Source organism: Dermacentor variabilis, chromosome 9, assembly GCF_050947875.1.
Source record: "Dermacentor variabilis isolate Ectoservices chromosome 9, ASM5094787v1, whole genome shotgun sequence".
NCBI lineage: Eukaryota > Metazoa > Arthropoda > Arachnida > Ixodida > Ixodidae > Dermacentor > Dermacentor variabilis.
The window spans coordinates 69,443,234-69,467,566 of record NC_134576.1 but is presented as its reverse complement, the minus strand read 5'-3'; the positions used below and the strand labels follow the sequence as shown (position 1 = coordinate 69,467,566).

The 24,333-nt window shown below is 46.2% G+C and overlaps 1 long non-coding RNA gene across 1 annotated transcript; it reads right to left on the bottom strand.

Annotated features, from left to right (window-relative positions):
- Positions 1 to 10,086: 10,086 nt before the first annotated feature.
- On the bottom strand, positions 10,087 to 13,978 carry LOC142558048 (uncharacterized). Its single transcript, XR_012822935.1, has 3 exons — positions 13,548 to 13,978; positions 12,467 to 12,585; positions 10,087 to 10,446 (listed from the first exon to the last, which is right to left on the bottom strand). It is a non-coding gene; the product is annotated as an uncharacterized LOC142558048 (long non-coding RNA).
- Between the last annotated feature and the right edge of the window lie 10,355 nt (positions 13,979 to 24,333).

Below are 24,333 nucleotides of genomic sequence, written 5' to 3'. Positions count from 1 at the left end.
TCCTGTAAAATTCCAGGTTTCTTCATTGTCCTCTGAAGCCCTCGCCAGTAACAGCGGGTCCCTGCCATCCTCTCTTTAGTGTTTTTCGCCTGCTGACGACATTTGTAGAATGATTACTCCTGATCTCACTTCTGAACGAACAGAACCTCTTCGTCGCATCTCTCTTCTCATAGAGATGTTTTCATCTTCATGACCGCCCTCTCGGACAGACATCCGTATTCGCCCTGTCATGTGTAAGAGACCTGCGGCGCGAAACGGCAACGATGATGACGAGAGGAAAGCGTTCGAAGCGGCACGAGCCCATGAGGTGAAAATTTCGGTGGCACGAGGCTCGTGACCTGAGCCGTGATCGGGACAAATGCTGCGCTGAGCTGCTATTGTCTGCGTGGCAATGACTGAAGGAGGTGGTCTTGCTAGCGCCGTGCTGGCTACGGGAGCAGCGAGTGTTCGGTTTCAGAGGCCGTGATGCTGGCATTCCGACGCGTGGCCGTCGACCTCGACGACGTTTTAGCGAAGTTCCTCGGACTTGCTGCAGCCTCTCACGATAGTTCAGGGTACTCCAGCAGCCGTCCCCCTTGGAAGGCTGACGAGCAACACCACGAAAGACAGTCCCCGACGCACCTCGTCATCACTTGAGCAAGCCACTGGACAGAAGCGGCAGCCGAACTCGTCACTAGGTCTAATTTGCTATGCCTCACCACCCCGTCATCGACAAGTGGGACACAGGCATCAGAAACAGATGGATTGTCCGGCTGATGCGCAGGCGATGGTATCGACAGGATCATCGGGAGTACCGACCATGGACGAGATGCGACCAAGCTCGGACTATGAGGCAACAAGAGCCGGTGATAGAAAGTAAGAACATTGAATTTCTGTAGCGACGCAGCCAGAGAGGTCAAGGTGGTTTGACTGCGATGGGCAACAAGCTCGCCCGCAGAAGGACACCGTTCTCCTTGTCGTCTTCGCTACAACGATGGCTATTCAGTTTTTTAATTCAGTAGTATTCGAGTAATATAATATCAACCCTCAGAGCGTCCGAGACAGTTGAACAGGATAGCTTTTTCACAGCCACTTGCGGCACCGTTTCTTGGGGGACGACTCTGTGGTGACGTCATGATTCAGAGGGTCATCACGTGGACGCATGACATCGCAACGTTGTGCCATTCGCTCCCGCTCCCTGTGTCGCCTGCTATACTGCGATATGCGGACTCCTAGCGAGCAGTGGTGTAGCAGACGATCGAGGGGAACACAGCGTATGCCGGAACGTCGCGCTCGAATAGAGAATAGGGAGCGTTGGGCGACGCGATTGCGTCCAAACGAATTGGCACAACCCGTGATCGTCTCGTTAGAGCGCGCGGTCGGTTTTACTGTTCCGTCTCTGGAGGGAAAGCTACAGCGGGACAGCCTAACTAGTGCGTGTTGATAGAAAACTACGGGTAACCAAAGATCTATTGCCAATAAGCCGAGACCTGCTGGGCTGATACTACAAGGAAAAGAGCGAAGAGACTTACTTCACGGAATGGCCGCTTGCCATGACTGGCTACGTGACGTAATTGTCTCTCCTACGTCTTTTCCTCCCTGCTTGGTAGCGCTGAATTGATGTCACGTGAACACCTTCTGAATCACTACGTCCCGACACTGTGGCCACCCGGAAAACTAAGCCGACAATGCCTGCAGAAAATATTTCATATTACATCATTTGCAGCGTTTCGAGGTTTGCCAGTGTATTAAAAATTAAATTATGGGGTTTTACGCGCCAAAACCACTTTATGATTATGAGGCACGCCGTAGTGGAGGACTCAGGAAATTTCGACCACCTGGGGTTCTTTTACGTGCACCTAAATCTAAGTACATGGGTGTTCTCGCATTTCGCCCCCATCGAAATGCGGCCGCCGTGGCCGGGATTTGATCCCGCGACCTCGTGCTCAGCAGCCCAACACCATAGCTACTGAGCAAACACGGCGGGTCCCAGTGTATTTACCAAGGGGAAAAATAGAGGCTTGAATATATCATATCAGTACTTCTTGAAGTCACTAGATGTTTCATTTTTCGGGGCGGGCTTTCTTGAGGGATTTTGACATGAAGGTCCGATGAAGCCGATCAAGCTCGCTGGAGCCCCTGTGTTCTGCAAGCGCCCAACGTGGCGCCGGGCCGCCTATGACTTCAAATTGTGTCAGCAGAGCATAAAATTTGGTATTGAGATAGAAAAATTTGAGAAATTTCTGGCGGTTCATTGACGATCGAATTTCCAAGTGTCGGCTGGTTTTGACGTGTCAGAACGTTTTGTGGTACCTTTACAATAACATTCGCACAGGTTACCTTAGCAAAATTTCGCCGCTACCGCTGACGTGGGCATGTTTCCAATTTCGTGTGCATTTTGAGGAGGCAGTTTCCCATTCAAACAAAGGAAGTATTGAGAGTGGCAATTTTACGCAGACTCGTTTAATCATATATGCTTATTTAAACTCTTGTTTTTCTGCAGATGTTTAGCCACTACTCGTATTGGTGGGTGCAGAGTTGAGAAGTACATAAACTTCGTGAAAGTGAGCCTCCACATCGTATGCTCGGCAGGACGTTTGGGCCTACCGTCGACAAAGGCGTTGTTGCATGCGGATTCATTCATGCATTTGATCACGTCTATCATGTGTGGCTAAAGGCTCACTCGCACCGGCGAGTGACACCATTCGTGCGACCACGTTGGTGTCAGAGCGACCATTGGCAAACGGTCCCCAATAGTCCGTTTTCTCGAAAAGCGACCGTTTTGGGCCAGTGGCTCGCTGCTCGATTTTTCAGTCGCGCGACCACAGTCGCAAAACTGTGGAACCAATCAGATGCGCAGCAACAGCACGTCTGTATAGACATCTACGACTGAAAGGTTTTCTTTTAGGGCCACTCAAAAACCATCATACTAGCTCAGAACAGTAGTCTTCATGCTTCGACGCAGCCCCTTGATGCTGACATTCTGCCTGGAACAGTGTAAATATTTATCATTTGTTTACTCTGCTCGTCTGCATAAACTGATACTTATTTTACGTGGCGACGGAATTGTGATCTGATGGGGATTGGCCGGTCGCAATCGTCAATGTGAGCTTAGATCACCTTCGGTCGCTTTATGGTCGCCAGTCGCAAATGGTCGCGCGACCTCCCGAAGTCGCCGATGTGACTGAGCCTTAAGACACCGCTTTCCATTCTTGTAAATTGACGTCGTCATGCTGCCTCTTCGGCTGGGCACAATTACGCCGCACGTCATAGCAGAGGGTGTATTAACGCATTTGTGTTAGGACTCGGGAACTTGCACTGCTTATTAGCAGCGAAATTAGACTTAGATGAACGCATCAATGCCTGTAGTATGCGTTTTCGGGCGAAAATATTAGACTGTTTCTGTGTGTTTTTTTTCTCATTGATGTGCAATAAACAGCTGTGTACTTTCTCCTTTATTACGTGAACGAAACTAGATAGTGTTTTGCGTTACCACCAGTTAAACTTGCGTCAAAAGCGGTATGTTCGGCGAAATACATTTATGTTTTTAATTTCTAGGTTCGAAAAACAAAGTCGTTTCTCAAAAGTGTATCTTTCGTAATTTCTTGGGTAAGGGACAAGGCTAGAGCACTAGAAGAAGGACCAAAGGTCAACGTTCCATGTTTAGATTTTCGCGCCTAAACACCATCGCCCGTACGTGAGCGTGAGGTCACGGGTTTAAAAGTAGTTTTGCGTAATTGAGCCGCTATGGCGCAGTAAGGTTTCAGTCAATTGGCCATTAGGAATAGAACGAGTGAAATGGGCCCATGCCGACGCCCTTGAAATTCATGACGTCACAGCGAGGTGGTGCGAAAACTTAAAAGAACTGTCACTTTTCGTCTTTCTATATTTCTTTTTTCTTATCAAGCCTATCTTTTACGGTAAGAGTGTTTCTTTATGTTGTTTAAAACAGCTATTTTCGCATACAACTTAGTATAATTTTCCCTTTACTGTCCTTTTGTAGTTGCGCGTAGTAGCGCTCCTTATGTGTTTATTTACCTAATTATTATTTTTTATAACATATGCCTATATTCCTTACAAGGTATTATAGCAAGGATCCTTTGTTACAGTCGGAGATTAGGCCTAACAAAGAATAGCAATATAAACGAGAATAAACAATGAATAAACCGCCCTAAATAAACAAACAAAAAGAAGAAATAACTCGAAAAGAGAAACATTATACGGCTGCAAACAATCTCTAGCACAACAAATGAAAAATTCTACATAACGGATACGCAAAAATAGTTGAGGTATAAAAAGGTCTATTCATTGAGGTATATAGACTCTTGCATATGTACATCATTTCGGAACTTATTTAAATCGTTGATTGTATTGCAAAAATAGAGTGTATTGTAAAATGTCAATACGACATTGTTACCACAGCCTTGTTTTCTTCTTTTTCTTTTTTCCAGCATAGTTTATTTCTAATAAGACTGACTGTAGCACGTTTAAATACAGGTCTTTGTAGATTCAATTTTCCGCGTAATGAACCGAGATCGGCTCAAAAAGATTGTCCGGTCTATAGCACGATGCGATGTTAAAGCAATGGACTGTCGTCACACTCGCGCTTCCGTGACAACCTGCTAGTGCTTCACCATGAAACATGATCTCATTCCATATAGGTGGTACTATGGAAATGGCACCTGTCTTCAAAACTTCCTTTTAATTAACCTGCCCTATAAGGAAGGAATTAATTTGAGCGTTTGTTCGTCCTTCGGCGAAGCTTTTTTATTGAGCTTTATGTATTGAACACTTTCTCTCGCGATCAAGGTAAATCGGGATCTACTTCCTTGATCGAGATCCGCAATTATCGCTGCTACGTGATGCAACGATACGAATTCGATTTGGGCGAGCTCCAGCACACCAGGTGCCATTAGTTGGTCCAGGGCGCTTATAATATGTCCCAGTATGCTGTAAAATTTATGATATGAACTCTATTTTCGATGCAACATTGTTTCGTTTGGCATTGCGGTTAAGGCTAGTATCGCCTGCTGATCGTCTGCTATTCTCAGAAATATATGTGGTCATAGGCCTACGACCACGATCAACAGGCACTATCGCGATGCACGGGTCGCGATTGTCCGGATGAGAATCGAGCAACGTCGCGATCTAAAGTGACTATATAGCAGCTCTCGATCCGCATCGAGCTCAAGCCTAAATGGGCCCGATTGCCATCGACATTGGTCGTGCGACACCAGTAATAACATAATATTAGCAAACATAATTTCCACTAAGCAACTGGAACATGATCTCGTGCTGTATGTGTAACATGTTCCAATAAGTAAGCGGATGCATATTTGCAAAAATGTTGTACCTAGTTAGTTGAAGTCCTGCGGAACGATATTGCGGGTGTATGCAGTGAGACACCTACGTGTGTTTTTTTTTTCTTTTCAGTTCCACTATCTGTCAGAGTAATCAAGGCTTTGCACCCGAAGACAGTGAGGTTCGCGATCTCATTGCGTGGCATAAAAGACCAGGCGCTTCTTTTCAAAGGCATAAGAAATCACGATGATTGGGTGCAGAAGGGTTGCGCCTTGCTGGACGTGCCTTTCCAAAAAGCGTTTATGACGAACTTGGTCGAAGTAAGTTTGTCGAAACGAAATGATTTGTTTTCCTTACTGTGAATAATTAAGCTCGCACCTCGTTATCTTTCCCCCGCAAAAAAAAGCAACCCTTTGCTATCGAAGTAATACGCTCAGAAAAAAAAAAAAGATTCTTTTGCTGGAAGAGCCAGTTGATTAGATATGGTACTTCTTTTCGGCAAAATAGATTGTTTTAGTAACTGTCGCATCATCTGCGCTTGCGCCTTATGTACATTAAACACATATTTTTTACATAGAGGGCACCAAAAGAAAACAACTGCTATGATCGGTTACTCGCTGCGATAACTCAGCGGCTAAGGCGTTTCACTGCTAAGTACCAGGTCGCAGGTTCGATGCCGCCCGTGGCGGCCGGTAAAGTCGGAACTCTAAAGCCGTCCTGTAGCTTGCACGGGGTGTGCTTTAAAAAAACCTATGTCGTTAAAATGAAACCGGAGTCTGCCACTAGGGCGTGGCTGATAATTTCATCGTGATTATGGCACGTGAAAGCACATACGTTATTCATATATGATTGATTGTTCGTTTACTTCAGAAGCACGCCTTGTTTTTCAATATTTCTCACATTGAAAAAAAAAGAACCGGTATTATAGACATATAGTGGCAGTAGTCTGCGTGATGTGCTTAGTTTTGACTATTCCCTCATGTCTGCACGATGAAAACTGCTGGCACCTTCTATACCTGTTTAGGCTCACTGGGTGGCACACCTAAAGAGAGCTTTTCGCTCTCTATGAACTTATTGTTAGCATAACACTAAGTATATGCTGACTGCATGTTCTTACTCGTCACCCAGAAGCGCCGCGCTGAAGCCCTGTTGTTTAGCCGGCCAGCTCTGCACACTCACTTAGCTGCATACTGGGTGCCGAATCCACAAAGCTTTTCGTTCCTATGAACTCCTCGGTTGGGCGCACTCGCTAATCACATGACCATCATGAGGAGCCAGAATGCCAAGTCATGCTGACAGAGTGGGCTAACTGCTATGCGGCGGCATGGCCTCCGCGCTAGTTCCTCTGCCAGAGTCTCAACTACTAATTTACGCCTCCAACAAAGTTTACTTCTCTATCTCTCTCGTAAAGACAAGTCCAGTGTACTGAATAAAGGGAAAATCAGACATCCACCCGTTCGTACGGGTGGATGTCTGATTTTCCCTTTATTCATTACTTCTCTCCACCTTGCGGGTTTCCGCAGAACTACTACGTCAAGTCCAGTGTACACACTAAACACTTCAACACCCTTAAGGGTGTAAATCAGTTTTTCGCCAGACGAACAACCTAAGGGTGCTGTTGTCTACACCCTACAGTTGGGGTGCAATTATAGCACCCTAGAGGAAGGGTGTCCAGCAAAATAAATTTAGGGTGTAAGGGTGCTAGTCCAAATTAACACCCATCTGTGTGGGTGTTGGAAGGGTGTACACCCTTTTATTTCTAGCGTGTATGGAAGGCAGGTTCGGCAGTACACGCCTTCAATTACTGCTATGTACAGTGATACACGCGCAACTCTTGCGTGCGCCAGAAGGTTCAAGTTCGGCTACCAAACGCACCGTCGAACAGCCGGCCTTGAAGCTTCGATGGGCATACACAACACCTATACGTGTGGATCACATTACATATTAGTAATTCATGGTGTATATTGCAAAACCTGTCTTCGCTGCACAAATACAACCTAGCAAATTTGACACTTTTGAGCATGTATATCAACACCAACAGTTATCACGATTTCCAGATCCACATAACATGCTACACATACTGGTAAGATATATGCTGCATTTTCAAGAAAAATATCAATATATTTATTGCATGCTGCAATACAGAGTACAAGATATACATAAATCACATGAAATATAAACATGCACAATCACCAAACACATCGGTAAGTACAAGAACATGTACATTTCCCACAAAGGTATCTGAAATATATGTATTTATCAAATCTGTTTTTAGAGAAGAAACTATGTATAGCAGCACTGAAAGAGCCTGAGTTGATCTCGCAGTGTTTTGGGCCACATAAAGGAATAAATTTTCAGTATTAGGCTCCAATGAACGAAAATTCAAGTTTTGATGCCTTGAAAAAAAAAGGGATATTGCAAAGGTGAATTAGGGAAGCAATTGAAATGCAGAGCAAACACACAAGAAAGACATCTGTGATTTTGTGCGCTAATGTAATCGCAAAGCATTATTATAAGTTCGGAAAGTCGATGTAAAGCATAAATGGCCAACATTTTACAGACTGAAACTGTACTTTCCAAGAGTAGACGTGCTTTAAGTGAGGTTTAAGCGAGGAGCATTATTGCTAATTTTCTCTTTCCAACAAGATTACTTGAGCACGAAAAATATGTAGAATTTTTAGTGCCTACATAGTTTGTCCTCTTTTGTGAAACGAGAGTTCTCTGGGCTAAAGGTGCTGTGTAGCGGATTTTCTAACTACAATTGCAGTTTCTATAAAATTTTGTTTTGTAACCCGAAGGCACTCCTTCATATATAATATGTAGTTTGAAGATAGGTTCTTCTCTTACTATAAATCAAGAGTGCATATTCCACATTTACTAGTGCCTGGGTGCAAAGTGCAGTAGGAGGCCTGATAAAAACAAACCAGTGTTGATTAAACGATTTTGCTGAGCACAAAATGTGGACAGTGTTTTAAAATACATAGTATATTTCTATGTTATTTGCACTTACATGCAGTAATTCAAGATTAAGGCGTGCTGTAGCATGTGAGTATGTAAATTAGCAAATATGGTTAATAAATTAGCCCTACTCTGGCTACTAAAGAACACAGGCAGTCATGCAAAAGTTCAAGTTAAATATCACACTAACATTTGCCAGCAAATGGTCGTATGAAACATCATAAATATACTGAACAAGGGTAGTTTCTTGGGATAGTTTGCAATTAATGAGGAAAAATGACATACAGCTTGAATGACAAGGACTGCGAGAGACGGCAGACTGCACTGACTTCCAACAATATTTTATTAAGTTGACACATCATGTGTATATGTACAAAAGCTGGCATGCGCAGAAAATTAGTCACAAGGGGTGTCTAACAGCAAGTGAGTGTACTAAGAACATTGTCCCTTGAAAAAAATAAACATTAGAATTTCTATCTGGTGAGATACAAGACTTCACTAGGGGTCAACACGATAGAGGGGTCACTAACGCACACACTACCCAGTTTTCTGGTGAAATATGCTGCTATAATTTCCCGGATGACCTGTGTCTCGCTACAGCTTCCGTTTCTTCAAAGAGGGACACGCAGCCGCAGTCCCTGCAATGGATGCCCAAGTGGCCTTGAACGGTGTTATGGACGTTGTTATTGTGCTCTCTTAAACGATCGTTCAGGCACCTGCCTGTCTGTCCAACACAGTTACTGCCGAAACAAAACAGGGGAATTTGATTAACCACATTCGTTGCACATGTCACAAAACGTTTTCTGTGCCCGATAGAGCAACAACACTGACGTGATTTAGGCGCGTTTACAGGCTTACAAAGCCTTGCCTGTTTTTCCGGGGCTGAGAACACAACTGATTCCTACAGGTTGCCCAATCTTTTTTAGCCTATGGGCGACATCATGCTCATACGGTAGCACTGCGAACCTGTCTTCCAACCAGCTGGTTCCTTGAGTGAGCAGGCTCATCAGAGTTTGTGCACCTCAGGAGCTGTTCCGCTATGGCTGAAATTAAGGCCCTTTAATTGCCCTTTAACTCTGCACATTCAAAGCTCGGTAAATGAGATACTTTAAAGCTTTGCCTCCTTCACAGCCTCAATAAATCTTGCTCACACGAGATGCAACATAGTATTGCTGCACAGGTTGATAGATAGCCTATCTTGGGTTGGCTACCCTTTGGCCTTAATTTCAGCCATAGTGGAACAGCCTCTGAAGTGCACAAAACGTGATGAGCGCGATCAGTCAAGGAACGAGCCGGTTGACAGACACAGGTTTGCAGTGCTACCGTATGTGTGTCTCCCATAGGCTAAAAAAGATTGGGCAACCTGCAGGAATCACAGTCCTTTTCTCAGCCCCGAAAAGCTGGCAAGGCTCTGTAAGCGTGTAAACGTGCCTAAATCGCGTCAGAGTTGTTGCTCTGTCGGGCACAGAAAACGTTTTGCGATGTGTGCAACGAATGTGGTTTACCAAATTCCCGTTTTGAGGCAGTAAATATGTTGGACGGACAGGCAGGTGCCTAAATGATAGTTTAAGAGAGCACTATAACAACGTCCATAACACTGCTCAAGGCCACTTGGGCATTCAATGCCGGGACTGCGGCTGCATGCCCCTCTTTGAAGATACGGAAGTTTTAGCGAGACACAGCTCACCCGGTAAATTATTGAAGCTGATTTCACCACAAGACTGGGTAGTGTGTGCGTTAGTGCCCCCTCTATCACGCCGACCCCTAGTGAAGTTTTGTATCTCAACAGATAGAAATTGTGATGTTTCTTTTTTCCAAGTGACCATGTTCTTTGTACAATGACTTGCTGTTAGAACACCCCTTGTGACTGGCTTTCATTTTCTGCGCATGACCCCTCTTGTGTATACACACACGATGTGGCAACGCAATAAAATATTGTTGGAAGTCAGCGCAGTGTATGTATCTCGCAGTCCTTGTCCTTCACGCTGTACACCATTTTTGATACTGAACAGCGAACATTAATTGATTCAAAATTAGAAAAAATATAGTACACATCTGAGCTGCACAAATGCAATTGATGCAGGAAATGGCCTTTAGCTTTCCAAAAGAAAAAGAAATGTTCACGGTTAACCACGAGGTGCAGGGACTCCACTCTCTGAGCATCTTGACCAATAAATGCAGCGCAGGGCATTGCTGGAATCTTGCATCCTGCATTAGCAAAATAAGAAGAGAATCATGAGAATTCAGTCTGTGCAATTACATATGTACTTTGTGGAAAATTTGATAAAGCAACAAGCTCCTCAAAGTAACAAACTTAATTAGAGTGACTGGGCACAATGCACAGCTCAGGCAACTGGGCAAGACAAGTGAAAGGTAGGAGAACTTTCTATTTTGCAAATTAAGGAATTGCATGTTACTGTGAATGCTAAACCACTGTCATTGTGAATACAAGGCACATAGAGCAAGCATCAAAAACAAATAAATTTACAGTAGCCTTTCCACCATAGAAAGTAAGAGTAAATAAAATTTAAGGTATACTAATGACTACCATCTCTCAACAAGAGACATTTGTGCAAGAGTGTGTATGTGACCTTAATACAACAATGACATTATGAAATCTGCAATATATCTCTGCATTACACTTTATAAGTATTGCAGCTGAGAACCTTACGGGATATAACACATTAAGAGTGAGATGCACAATGCATTAAAAAATGACTGTTTTTACACAACATTATTACACTAGGAGACAAAGAGTACTGTTTTACAGAGTGCACACAAGATGAAAATGAGGGAATCCCCACTGGCATTCTCATTTGCCCTGCAATACATGCATCCAGCCCAACAATCTCCAACTCTCTAATGCAGTTTATTAGACCCTTTCTGTATGCTAAAATTTATTGTGTATTTCTTATTCACTAATTTAGTAAGAATTGGCATTTTGGCATACTTTCCTTGAAAATTTAGCATGTGTTGTCAACTATTTTCCTTAGAGCACGCCCCCTTCTTTCAATGGGTTAGCTTGGCAATGCGCTGACAAGTAGTATTCCCTTCTTTAAACTTATGATCCTTCCTCATGCTCCCACTTCATGCTCTAAACTGTGATGCCCCTTCTGCGCAGTTTGTTAATCTGTGACTATTTACATGGTCCTTTTTTGTGTAGCCTGTCAAAACATATTGCTCCGTTACCGCTCACAGGGGGGGGGGGGGGCGTATTGTATATAGGTTTTCACATATTCAATGAACCTCAGACAAAACCATTTCTCATCCTGTGTTGCCACTACCCGCATGAGTCACAATGGTTGTAAATTGGCTACCCGCCCTCTCTCGCTTAAAAGTACATTTTGCCATGTGGAAAATGACCCCAAGCATTGCATTTCATTGAATGAGTGCTCCTGTGCATGTTTTTTTTCTTGTTTTGTAATGGCTACGTTCAACATGGTCAAGTTGTCTGAAAACTGTCTAGCCTCAACCAATATTTTGTGTAGTTTCAAAATTATGAAACATTCATTTTTCAAGACTTGTCCCAAATTAAGCATGAGACATTTTCATGATGCAAATGAGGAACGGTTGTGCTTAGGGACAATGATAGGCCTGCTATATCCTGCAAAACTGTGTGAAATGAAATATGCTTGCAATTCTCATGAGCAGCTAGCTCAGTACAAGAAATAGGCACATTGCCTGCGGAAACGTTTTTTTAACGCTCCCGAGAGGTCCTGGTTTCCTGTAATTTCTTCAAATCCCTTGCAGTCTAGATTGCAATCCGGTGAATTTTGATTTTGATATTGTATTCAAAATAAAAACACCTGAAATTTTAAGATATTGAGAATTATATGGGAATAAATTAAAGGTAGAAGAGTGTAATGCAATGAGCAAATAACAAGCTCATTGCAGAGAGTAAACAAATATTTCTTTCCTGCAAATAAATTGGTCGCAGGAAGGTCATACGAAATTAGCAGTTAATGCACAATAAAGGATATGATGCTGCAATGCCCCGGCATTGTGAATATTCTTGCACAAAGAAAATCCTCATTATGAAAGACCATCAAGAAAATGCAAATGTATACTTTGGATCAGCAGTCATACCGGCAGTATGCACTGTACCATTGACAATATTTACAACCACACACAACTGCACATGATACCAAGCTTAGGCGGTCAAGAAGCCTCAGAGTTTTAAATTATAACTTGACTTATTACATTACACTACACAACTATATCTACTTACAATGTTGTCTTCTCAACCACTTTCGAGAAGACATTAACCAACTGTCTGAAGGCGAACGCAAGTGGCTTGCTCTTGATGGGGGGCACCAAGGCCGGGCATTGTGAAACTGCTGCTACCATCTGCATGACCCGCGAGAAACGACGCTCTAAGTACAAGGTAAACAAATGCTATTAGAACAAAAAACAAGAGCACTGGCAATGAGCCTCGTTTTGGTTTGCACGAGAAAAGCCAAGAATGTGGACTTTGTGCTGCTTACCGTAGAAGCAAGCCTCCTTCCAGACGTTGCAGTCATGCATTAAGATTGTCACACAGCTGCATGCTTGTATGCTCATATGCTGCTGTTGCCACTATGCCAGCATGCTTTGCAGTTTATTATTTCAAGTTAAATTCATTATTGTGTTTTCTTGCCAATTCTTGGCAAACAGACCAGCAATGAAGTAGCTCACTTACACACATACTCCCTTTTGAGGAGCGAATTCGCACACACGCATGCATGCACGGGCAGACACGCACACGCACACGCAAACACAAGCCTCTACCACATGAGCAGCTTCCTACGCTTGACACATACATTTTTTTTATCCTTTGACACTCCTACTGCTAAGGCATAAAAAATCCTTTGTGTTACCAACCCCAAACTCCTCAACCTACATCTCCAGCTTAAACACTTTCTCAAGAGCCAGGTCACGCCTTCTAATCTTCCCCAGTGCTCCAAACTGTAGTTACGAATTTCAGTAGGGCTATAGGCGACAGGTCTCGAAGGGCATGAAAACTATCCGGAATCCTAAAGCTTGTATACGATACCTCTAAAGCACAACACTTCAAAGCTCCTGAAGACAATTGCTATATACGTAGAACGTCTCGAATAACCTGCCACTAACAATTTCAGCGGTTGTCTGCATCAACAGAAATGTGGGCTAATGGGAAATCGTCTTTAAGATCAGAATTAGTGTAATGGCGAAACACACTAACAGATTTCTTAATCATTTATTTATGCTCTGGATGTAACGTTCCTTTGACAATAACAATCAAGGATATCGATTCATCAGGGCATGGGAGGAAAAAGGACGAAGGCGGATACCTGACACCTTCCCACTGGTCCTCCCGAGAAACGGCGTCTCTTACAGCAGTTGTCCAGGGTGCCTTGAAACCAAACTCAGCTTTCAGGCGGGAACACTCGCTGCACCAAATCGGAAGTTTTATTGCGAGTAATACTCTACCGGCTTTATGCAATACATACGCACGCACACAAAACGCACTCGCACGCACACACAAATATACGCACTCTCAAAGCGCAGACACAAAAGCGCGCACGCGCACATTGATAAACACAAACAAGCACACATACATGCAGGCAGACACGCTAACACGAGCACGCACACACAGCGACCCACAGAAACACACTCCCAAAACACGTACGCACTAGATACACGCAAACACGCCGGCCCATACAAACCGGCATATACTGTACGCGCGCGCGCGCACGCACGCACGCGCGCGCGCACGCACACACACACACACACACGCACGCACACACACACACACACACACACACACACACACACACACACACACGAGCACACACGCACAGGCAAAGCGAGCCGAAAACATGCTGAAGGCGTCCGGCAAGCAACAACAGCAGCACGCGACCGTATCAGGGAGAACCAATACCGCGCCGGTTCTTTCGAAAGGTGGCAAAGCCAGTTGTCCTTTTTCTACGCGACACAAAAGTGGTCGACCACATTTAACTGAAGTGCGAACGACCGTATTACAAGAAGCCGTGCTGAACCAAAGCGGCTGAACGCACAAGTGAATCACATCAATGAACGCTCAAGCGCTGAGAAACAAAGCGTAACAATGCAGGCGCACCACGTCCGATGCAGATTTGACAAACATTAGTCACACGGGACGCGATCGAGGTAGTTAACTTGCCCTACTAGGAGTGCAGCTGCTCTTGCTCTTACATTAGTGAATTATGAATTATGCTACGAGATCATAGTGAGATACTTCTAAAGCGAACAAAACAAATACCAAATAAACGGGCACTTGCCTGAAAATTTCCATCATGCCAGTACTACCGACCGGCCACGTTGCAACTTCTCGGTTCAGCCTTCGTGGATCCATCTTCCAGTGCGTACGAACGCTTTGCTTTGAAGTGGGGCACGAGTAATACACAAAGCACGGGCCACATCTTTTTCTACCCCGCGCACAAAACTAATCACACGTTTAAAATTATTTCGGACAGCGCGATACGCGAACGCGGGCGAAAACGAGCATGATGGCGCAGCTTCCGCCTTCCCGTCCTGCCGCGCGCCGAAGTGATGGTACAGAGTCGTCCCGTCACTTCCGGTCGCTTTTCATTGGGCATGGGGAGGCCGCGCAAATTGAACGTTTATTCTGTCAGGTTTGCTTGCTCGCATGGCCGCCTGTTTGCTGCTGCTTCGTTGTGGTCTCTGACTAGAGCGGTGAGGCGGGTAGTTGCTACTGCGTTTCGTGCCGAGCATTTTATTTTGAGGTGGGGGGCGCAGTCTGTGCTGCATCACTGAGGGTGCAGTACACAAATCGGGACGGTGAGCGAGACGATCGGCGCTCTTCTGCTGTCGCGATTAGATCATTCGCTGCGTCCGAACGAAGCAACCTTGCGAGGTCACAGCGTAGTTTCAGCGACATCCTGACTCGATAAAGACGCTCACATCTTGGTCGGGCGACAGCGACGCGTAAACATTCATGAGGTGACTGAAGACTGCGTTTGCAAGCGCGTGTGCTCTGGATAAGAAATTACAGCTTTGACGACACCAGCCCTTAATATATAGGCTCAGCCTTACAAACTGTATTTGAGGATGCACTTAGAAAGCAGATCAGTAGCTTAGTAAACCTCTGAATAAATTAGGCAAGGTACGTGGAAATTAGGGTTTGAGAACTTCAACGTGATCTCGCCTCTATAAGTCTTCTTTATGGATTCACCATGCAAATTGTACGTTGATGCCATTGTACAGCAGAGGCTCGTCTACCAGCACATCCCTGTTTGTTCAGCACTGTATCCAAACAGCTTCTTCCCTTTCGTCACTTTTTGCTGGGCTATTAAGGGCACCAAAATATTAGTGCAGAATTGTGCATGTTGCTCTCGTGTTTTCGTTCTGCTGCTGCAGTTTTTCTAGAAGTGTTTAATTGCATGTTAATATTCCTGTGAGCACGAGAAATAATGATAATTAAATTGTAAGTGAAAGGGCGTTCTTTTTCTGGGGATGATATATTTTTGGAGTGGCCGTCATGCCAGTAACATCAGAATCCTTGAAAAAATCGACAGTCACTTAGGAATGCGAAAACTTAATCCCTTCACGCATCTACACTTGAAATTTTCACGTGACCATGATACGTTAGTTCATACGTTGTCACGTGTCCTTCACAATTCTACCTTAATCTCTCGTAATCCACCGTGATATAGTTAGTACGAACCTTAATTCAATTTACTCCACCCTTATTCACATTATTTACCCATAATTGCTCATAATTAACGTTGTTGTATTTACTACCTTCTGTATCACTACTGACGTTATAAAGGACGGTGATGACGTCACATTTTATTTATTTATTATACATACTTTCAAGGCCTAGTAGGTACAACAGAAAGAAGCGGTGAAAATATGCAATATTTCCAGTGCAAGGCAAGAATAGAAAATCAAACTGTAAGACAATTTGAACGGCGACCTTGAATTAGTGGTGTCACAAATTGAGACTGTGGAGGCAGGAAGGCGGTTCCATTGAGTGGCTGTTCTTGGCAAAAAGGAAGAATGGCACATCAATTTTGTGTTGATGGTCGATGCGAGACGAGAACTTGGTGTGGTGAAAATATTGTTACGTCCAAGCGCGTAAAAGGGACGCGTGGATCAAGAAGAGGAAGAAAGAGGAGAACGAAGACTGTGCAGCGGCCATTCCTGTTGTTCGTAGCCTGCCGTTCCTGCTCTCGCACGCCTAAATAAACCCCTTTTCCCCGTGCTTGTAACAAATTGGTGGACGGTGCGGGGTACACCTCGTAACCACGGAGCCTACGCTGCTACAACTTCGCCGAAGCCGTCGACTTGCCGGACTTCCGCCACCATCACCTGACATGACTGAATACGCCTGCCAGATTCCCGAAGGTTCTGACGCGGCTTCAAGGCCAGCACCTGGCGTTCCGTGGCAATACTACCGGGTGCCACTCACTTTCGGAGGAAAAGCCGGAGAAGATGTCGACGAGTGGCTCACAAACTACCGAAGGGTGAGCCGATCTAACGGTTGGAACTCGACCGCACAGTTGTCAAATGTTGTGTTTTCCCTTACCGACACAGCACTCGTCTGGTATGAGAATCACGAAGACACGCTCACTTCATGGGAGCTTTTCGTAGAGGAGCTCAGAGCGTGTTTTGGAGACTCTAGCGCAAAAAATAAACGCGCCGAACAGACGCTTTCGCAAAGAGCTCAGATTCCCGGCGAGACCTGTACGACTTATATCGAAGAAGTGCTGAAACTGTGCAAAATAGTGAACTCTCAAATGTCTGAAGAGGACAAAGTTGGACATTTGTTGAAAGGGATAGCCGAAGACGTCTACAATTTTTTGATCGGCAAAGAAAGCTTGGATTCCGTGTCTGACGTCATTCGCCACTGCAGGACCTTTGAGACGCTGAAGATGCGACGGATAATACCGAAGTTTGGTCGCCTGGCTAATGTCACAACGGTGGCAAGTGTAGACCCGAGTTCATGTGTTGACCTTCCATCAACAATACGGCAGATTGTTCGCGAAGAGTTGCTCCATCGGGAAGAGATGTACCGTTGCACACCCGGCATCGCTGGTGCGTACTTACCACACGAGATGCGAAACACGGCCGTTTCGACCGCATGGCAACCCACGGTTCACTCAGCGACCGTCGAGTATAGGTCTACCCCACAAACGAGAGGGACCCTAAGCTATCCAGATCATGACTACGACCAACGCCCTCGCCGCACGCACGCCTCCGGGCGGCCGATGCCTAGCCATGATGAATGGGACCCACCTGCTGGCTATGCAGTCGACAGCAACATGCGTGACTACGTGCAAGAACATCGAAATTTGCGGCATCTGCCGGTGTGTTTCCAATGCGGTGTCGCGGGCCACATAGCGAGATTTTGCAATCGTCGCCCAACAACGTGGAATCGTCGATCGGGGTCTTCAACAAGGACCACACCTCCTACGAGGACAACTCAACAGCCATGCACCACCTCTTGGTCAGCTGGCGTCCCTCCTGGCAACGATTACTGGCAGAGAAGCTTCCGGAGCCGCTCGCCGGCATCTGACAGGAGTTTGACGCCACCGCCAACTTCTCGTGCACCGCGTTTACGTCAATCTCCATCGCCAGTGCGCCGCTCAGCCTCGCCTTCACAACCGGAAAACTAGCTAGCGCGGCCGATGGGGGTGAGGTCGCTCGACACGTGCTATCGACAGAAATGCCCCCTGCAGTTGCTATGATTAAGAACAAAGTGCATGTACTTGTTGATGGTGTTCCTACAATGGCTTTAGTGGATACCGGGGCAACTGTATCCGTAATGAGTCTCGGTTTTAAAGGTCGGTTGGGGCGCAAAGTTGTATTTCCGTGGGACCAGGCTGCAACATTTTGTGGAGTGAGCGGCGAGTCGTTGCGCCCTGTTTGTGTGTGCACTGCTGAAGTGTCCCTGGCTGGTGGAGTTTTCGCGACGGAGTTTGTAGTTATTCCCCGATCGACGCACGAAGTGATTTTGGGCATCGACTTTTTGCGGCAGTGTGGTGCGACCGTTGATTGTCGCACGGGGGAAGTTTGCGTCGATGACCATGTTTCGTCCGGGCTCTTAGAGGAGACTTGCAGTCAAGGTGAACTTTGTGTGTCTGCAGATACTGTTGTGCCTGCGTCCACCTCGGTGTGCGTGCCGGTTGTATGTCGCGGTGAAGTTCCAGGCAGTTTCGATGCCTCCGTAGAGCCAATGCATCTAAATTGTGTGAAGAAGAACGTTTTTGTCCCTCATTGTGTGGTATCCATCGGCAACGGGCGTGCTGGCTTGTGGACGGCCAACTGCTCGGCAGAACCCGTCCTGCTTCCAGACGGCTTGAAACTTGCCTACTTTACAGAATACACGTCTTCGTCCGTAGCCGTACTAACAGACTCGCCGTGTGACCCTGCTGACGCTCGCCAAGTCTCAGACAAAAAGCTTCTGTCGATGATAAACAAATCGCTCAGCACAAGGGAGCGCCATACCTTGGTGGATACGCTTTCTAAGCATCTGTCAGTGTTTGACTTTGCGCAGCCGGACAAAGCGTTCGCGATTCCCGAGTCACGAACGCGCCATACTATCGATACGGGATCTGCGCGCCCGATCAGGCAAAAGCCTTATCGCGTGTCGCCTAACGAGCGCAAGATAATCGGGGAACAAGTGAGTGACATGATGAAAAATGGAATAATACAAGAGTCCTCGAGTCCTTGGGCAGCTCCGGTCATACTCGTCAGAAAGAAAGATGGTAACTGGAGATTTTGCGTCGATTATCGAAGATTAAACGCCGTGACTAAGAAGGATGTCTACCCGCTGCCCCGGATTGATGATGCAATTGATTGTCTTCATTCGGCCTCTTATTTTTCTTCAGTGGACCTGCGCTCAGGATATTGGCAAATCCCGATACACCCGACAGACAGAGAGAAAACAGCCTTCATAACCCCGGATGGATTATTCGAATTCAATGTGATGCCATTTGGGTTGTGCAACGCTCCAGCAACCTTTGAAAGGTTCATGGACACCATTCTGCGTGGGTTAAAATGGAACATCTGTATGTGCTATCTGGACGACGTTGTTATATTCGGGCGCACATTCAATGAGCACAATACGCGCCTGGATATTGTCCTCGACTGCATCAAAAACGCCGGCCTGGTTCTGAACTCCAAGAAATGTAAATTTGGTGACCGTCAAACCCTTGTGCTGGGTCATCTTGTTGACAAAGACGGTATCCGGCCTGATCCCCTCAAGACTGCAGCTGTTGAGGCATTCAGTGCGCCGCAGTCAGTGAAGCAACTTCGTAGTTTTCTGGGTCTTTGCTCTTACTTTCGCCGATTTATTCCTGGTTTTGCTGACGTCGCTTATCCTCTGACAAATCTGCTACATAAAGACGCACGGTTTGAGTGGACACCCGAGTGCGAGTCTGCATTTCGGCAGCTGAAGTTCCTACTGACCTCCCGACCTATCCTTCGCCACTTCAATCCTACTGCGCCGACAGAAATCCACACAGATGCTAGTGGCGTCGGTTTGGGTGCCGTCTTGGTCCAACGTTATGACGACCGTCAGCACGTGATTGCTTATGCAAGCCGCTCATTAAGCAAACCTGAACGAAATTACACGGTGACAGAGCAAGAATGCCTCGCTGTAATCTTTGCAGTTCAGCGATTTCGCTCGTACTTGTACGGACGCCCATTCCTAGTCGTCACAGACCACCATTCCCTGTGCTGGCTAGTGAATCTTCGCGACCCTTGTGGTCGCCTTGCGCGCTGGGCTTTGAGGTTGCAGGAATATAACTTCACTGTCGCCTACAAGAGTCGCCGAAAACATGCTGACGCAGACTGCCTTTCCCGTATGCCGCTTCCTACGACGGACTGCGACGCAGACGATTTTGATCATCTCGTCGCTTCTGTGACATCCGCGTTTCCAGAAATCGATGCGTTCAAAGCAGAACAACGGACAGACACCAAATTGGAGCCACTCTTCACTTCTGCCCATTCAAGTGCAACAAGCAGCTACTGTCTACGTGACGGGCTCCTGTACAAAAGGAACTACTCAAGCACGGGTGCACGCTTCCTTCTAGTGGTGCCGGAGCGTCTCCGGCCAGCAATCCTTCAGGCTATGCACGATGACCCTACCTCCGGTCACTTAGGCACTGTGCGCACCCTTTATCGCATTCAAGAACGCTTTTACTGGCCCCGGATGCGACATTCGGTTGAGTTGTATGTCGCCAGCTGCATACAGTGCCAACGTCGGAAACGCCCAACCACTGCCCCATCTGGTCTGCTTCAACCTGTGCCACCTCCCAGCTCACCCTTTCGGCAAGTTGGAATTGATCTGTTAGGCCCTTTTCCAAAGTCATCTAAGGGGAACCGCTGGATAACTGTCTGCGCCGACTATTTCACGCGCTATTGCGAGACAGCGGCTATACCATCAGCCACCGCCACCGAAGTATCGCTCTTCTTACTTCACGCTATTGTTCTGCGACATGGACCGCCTGGTGTTATTATAAGCGACCGGGGACGTCAATTCACGGCGGATATCGTGGAAGAGCTTGTGCGTTTATGTAACTCGCACCTCAGGCACTCGACGCCGTATCATCCGCAAACGAACGGCCTCACTGAGCGCACTAATCGGACAATCACAAATATGCTTTCCATGTATGTTGCGTCCGATCACAAGAATTGGGATGAAGTTCTACCGTTTATTACTTACGCCTACAACACCGCCAAGCACGAGACAACCGGCTACAGCCCCTTCTTCCTTCTATATGCTCGGCCGCCCCGGTATACGCTCGACACTGTCCTCCCTTTTTACCACCACGACAATCCTACGGTCGCCGATACGCTATGCCTTGCTGAAGAGGCTCGGAGACTTGCGCGTCTGCGGACTTTGGCATCACAAGACAACTCCAAAGCCCGCTACGACGCACGACATCGGCCTGTTGCATATCACCCTGGTGATCTCGTTTGGCTTTGGACTCCTACAAGGAAGCGCGGTTTGTGCCAAAAGCTGCTGGCAAACTACGATGGACCGTATGTTGTCATCGACAAAGTCAGCGAAGTGAACTATACTCTCGCGCGCCTCACGAACAATGGTAGACGTTCTGCTAGGACACAAGTCGCGCATGTAGCACGGTTGAAATCATGCACGCCACGACAAGCTTGTTGACTCGCCCAGTGGGCTTTGTCTGCGAGGAGAGGTATATGTTACGTCCAAGCGCGTAAAAGGGACGCGTGGATCAAGAAGAGGAAGAAAGAGGAGAACGAAGACGGTGCAGCGGCCATTCCTGTTGTTCGTAGCCTGCCGTTCCTGCTCTCGCACGCCTAAATAAACCCCTTTTCCCCGTGCTTGTAACAATATTTTCTTTACGAGAACGGTTGTATTAACATATTCCATGAAAAAGACAGAGACGATAGTACTTGCGACCTAACCAAAGGTCAGGTTGACCTAGTGTTTTTTTCATGGACGGGACGCTAGAATGACGTGAATAATTTGAGAGAATAAAACGGGCGGCGCGGTTCTGAATGCTTTCTGAATGCTTTCAAGGGAAATGACAAGATTGGCATGAGCAGGGTCCCGTATGGATTGTTGTTGCGGAGAACGGCAGCTTTGCTACCTGAAAGGCCATAAAATGCTTCCGCATTAAAAATGCAATACACACACACATTGCTCAATGCGTGGACGTGTACACGTTACTCAGATTTATGCATCAATGCTTTCAGCACCCTTCAGGCGTCGATTTAAGACCCTTCTTCGAGCAAAGTCATACCTTATGTGTGGTATACACCCTTGTGATAGGGTGTTTTGGCCGGAAAGGGTGCTAAAAGGGTGTGACTTGGGTGTAAATGCAGAAAGCACCCCTTCTAGCACCCATAAGGGTGTGAAATGTTTAGTGGGTAAGTGGCTTGTTGTGTTTACGGGCCCGGAAGTAAATGTATAAATTTCCGCACGTATTGTTGTGGTCTGGTGACGGGGAAGAAGTAAGCACTATCCAAAATTGTGTTAAGAACCGAGATCTGTTCGCGCTTCCACCGGAGCTCCCGTCTCCTAGAGGCGGCACCGAGCAGCAGATCTATGTCCAGTCATGAAGCGAAAAGGTTTTCACATTTCGGCGCGGGCTGAAACGTTTCCCCCCAGTTCTCAAATCGCCGCCATGCTGCCACACACCAGCCAGAAAAAAGAGAAAACGGACGCCGAAAGTGTTTTCCTGTGACTATTGTGCATATCCTCGCGGTGGAAAAACTGCAATGGATCATTTCAACGCTTGCCGAAAGAAGTCGACGACGCGCATCGGAGATCGACACCGCTAAGAAACTCGAGCACTGCGAAAAGGGTGACTCAAACTACGCTATTTCTTTCGAGGCACTTTACTCTGGACGACTGTTTCTTCCCGTTTGGTTGAACATTTCTTTCTTTTCGTAGATTTCAATTATCATGCGGACTTTTGAAATCGCGGAGTTCACTTTCGTTTAGGCCGACGCTTTGATAAATTATAGAGGCGTAAGCTTAAGCTTCGTTTGGTTTGTTAGTTCGTATTTTTTTACCCGAGCCTTGCTGCCACCGCTCCTTTATAAAGCCGGAACATTCTCGCTAATCGACTTTTGTCCGCGGGTGCGGTAGCAGTGAACGATAACTGGCTAGAAATGTGTCAAGTATGTCGTGATATGCGTTATGCCTCATAACGACATATCATTTTGACAGCGTGCTTTAGTACTTAGGTGCAAGCAGAATATCTCGCATCCTCATTTAACGGGGTGAGTTGTCAGTTTAGGTGCTCGCAATAAATTTAGCAATATCAGCAAAGAGCACTCGTTGCAGCTTTTGAGCGTTCAGCATGCGCATGAGTGCGAGTGGTTTGCTTTCCGACACTGTGAACGCGGTTAAATTCTGTTACAACTGGTTTGAGTGCTTAGAAGTCATACATTTACATTAACACAAATGTATTTGCTCAAAATAAATCAAGGCTACTTTTCGGAAACCTGACGGAAGAAAAACAATCTGGTACAATTGGTTGTCGTCTCATTTTAACGTTTCCAAGTTTCATGGGAGTGTGAGCCCCTCCCCCACATTGGTGGTGGGTGGGTGCTATGTTCCCAAGCCCAGGCCCTACTCCAAGTACTGCGTGCTGCAGATGCATACAACTTTACTACCTCAATCAGCGAAAGAAACAGAAGGGTACACCATGACTCGAGCTCTCGTTTGCTTTTATCGCAATAGAGACACTGACCGCACAACTGTACATGTTTAGCCTTTTTTTCAGGGCACGATATGTTCAATTAGCTTCCGAAGGGATTATAGACGTTCCTGCCTGCACTGTGTGGAGCTGTGTAATACATTGCTCGAGTAGTAGAGCGAATTTGTCTCCGAAGGTGGAAAACAGTGATGTTCACCACCTGCAGTGGTGGAACAACTCCACGAACAAGTACTTGAACATTTCGGAGAGGCCTACTACGCTTGCAAACACTAGCCTCCTTTAGCCTCCGGCTCACTTGAAAGGCTCTTTTTCAAAAAGAAGGGGAGAAAATGTGTTGTGACTCGACGCAAAAGTCGCACGATTGCATGCCCTGCAGCTATTTCCACTGTTTCTTCGCTGGAGTCCTTGAGATCGATCGACATAAGTCGACCGACAGCTAGTATGCCCTTTCGGCTTTGAGGAAACGCTGCGATTCGGCGACAAAATCAAGGAACTTGAGCACAGCACCAAGCGAAGCTGCCACCATGGCCCTGTATAACCGTAGCCGTCTTTGCTTATTTAGACAGTGTTGCTGGCGCAAGTAAAACATTCTAGAATTACCAATAGGCGGCGAACTTCGGCCCAGAAGGAGAACAAGCAAAAGTCGAAGCACGAAGTTCGGGCGAGCGTTGTCGTCTGTTGTCGAAATCTCAACGCAAGGATCGAGGTTGTCCGTATATTATGAATATACCATGATATGTTGAGCAATACCTAAAATGTAAAAATCTGGCAAAATAAATAAATAAATAGATAAAAGCAGTAGCGGCGGCGGCAAAGCAAGGCATGTCAAGCAGCAGCACTAGCACAAAACATAGTATTTCACCGCGAAAGTGGGAAAAACAGGTACTTTTGGCAGCTTGACCAGGCCTTAATACCCATGAAA